The following is a 1,966-nucleotide window of genomic DNA, read 5'->3' as shown; positions in this document are numbered from 1 at the left end:
TTTGTTTTTGTTTTTTTTCGGTAGTCTGGGTAGTGCCAGGTGAAAAAAAACTGTATAAAACCTGCATGCTTCGTGTAAAAATGGTATGAGTGGACTTGGACGGATCACAAAATATACACGCTGGTGTAAGGCTTAATAAAAATATGGGTAAACTATTTAAGTCCTGATACACGCAGCTGGTTTCGAGTGATACAGTCCCTTGATGTGGTAAAATATTCCTTGTGTACAGCAGTGAATAAAGGCTGAGCTGACTGTTGTGGATGTGGATCTAATCATCGCAACTGACTCAATTCCTCAAGTTGATTATGATTCATTTTGGTGAGAATCGTATCGTACTAAAACAGGCCCTTGTAAACAGCCACAGTTTATTTTAATTTCATATTGAACCTGATCCTGATTCACATCCTGTATTGACTGAGTCTGAGCGCTGAAACTGACCAGCTCATCATCCATCACGACAAAGGAGCTGGTGAGTCAACCCATCTTTGTTGCACCACATCCTCTCAGCTCAGGAGGAGATCTTGTTATGTTAATCAGAGTCATGTGAAGCGTGTGCATTATACAGTCACATCTCACCATTTGGACCAATGTGCAAATACATTCATACACACCGCCAGCTCCACTTCCAAGGCTCCTATATCCAGTTTATCCACATCACGACTTTAAAAAAAGACATTTTGCTATAGTTGGGAGGGGATGTTGCTTTAAAAATCAGATTTTTCACCAGCGTTTTATATCGTCACATCCATCAGGCTTAATTTAACAGTTTTAGACAGTCTTAAACAGCCACCCCAAAGCCACATGAAGTCTGTGAGTGGACCTCAAAACATCAATCAATCTCATGTGCTGATATTCTATTTGACCGCTCCTATTTTCCAGAATTACATTTTGTTTTCATTGCATTTTAGACCATCATTGGACTTTAAAACGTTCCTCTGAAAACCATAATAATGGAATTGTTTTATATGGAATAGTGAATCATGATCAGCATGTGTCTAAAACAATTTACAGGAAAACAAAATGTATAAATGATATAAAAAGTGCACAAAACAAACCAATACATAGAACAAGATGCACCAAATAAAATAGATCAAATCTACTACTATTACTACTACTACTACTACTACTACTGATAATAATAATAATAATAATAATAATAATAATAATAATAATAATAAATGAATAAACAAACAAATAAATGAATACATAAAAATGATTAAATGTTAGAACAAAAAAGTTAAAAAAAAAAAAAAAAAAAAAAAAAAAAGATTAATCAGTAATGGTAACAGGTAGAAGAAGCTGTGAATTTCAACAGCAAAAGTAAACTGGCAACAGCACCACATTCAGGCACATAGTGTGATGTTAATGCTGCTGGTATGGGTGGAGCAGGCAGTTTGGTTAAGGAAGGTTATAACAGCAGGAAAATAAAATGTTTTTTTAACTTGATTTGAAAGTGTTGATTGTACTTAATTCTCTAACACAAGCAGGGAGAGCGTGTCAAAATGATAGAGCACAATGGACAGCACTGACTTGCTGATATGTCATATCTAATCAGAGCCAAGTTTTGGCCTAATGCGGCCTGTCTGCCCCCGCTCTTTCAGACTGACCAGTTTAGAGCTGACCCAGTTATTGGGAAACCTTCTTGCGTATGAGTTCCCATGATGAAACTTTGTCCTCCTCGAGTTTCCTTAGTCTTCCACCCACCTCCTCCTGCTGTTCCTCCCCAGACGGATGCCTCACAGGAAGTCACTGTGGCTGTCTCACGTCCATTCCACGCTTCTCTCCTCGCCTCCTGTCCTTCCTCTCGCCACATCTCCTTCCTCTCCTCCCACCCTTATCACTCCACTCCTCTCATCTCCTCCCCTTCTTCCTCTCATCTCCTTCCTCCACTCCTTTCATGTCTCTCACCCCGTCTCCTCTCATTTGCCTCCCTCTCTCCACTCATCCGATCCTCATGTCTTTCCTC

Source organism: Myripristis murdjan, chromosome 14 (assembly GCF_902150065.1).
Source record: "Myripristis murdjan chromosome 14, fMyrMur1.1, whole genome shotgun sequence".
In the NCBI taxonomy this organism is placed as follows: domain Eukaryota; kingdom Metazoa; phylum Chordata; class Actinopteri; order Holocentriformes; family Holocentridae; genus Myripristis; species Myripristis murdjan.
The sequence above is the reverse complement of the archived record's forward strand: the minus strand, read 5'-3'. Positions refer to the sequence as shown.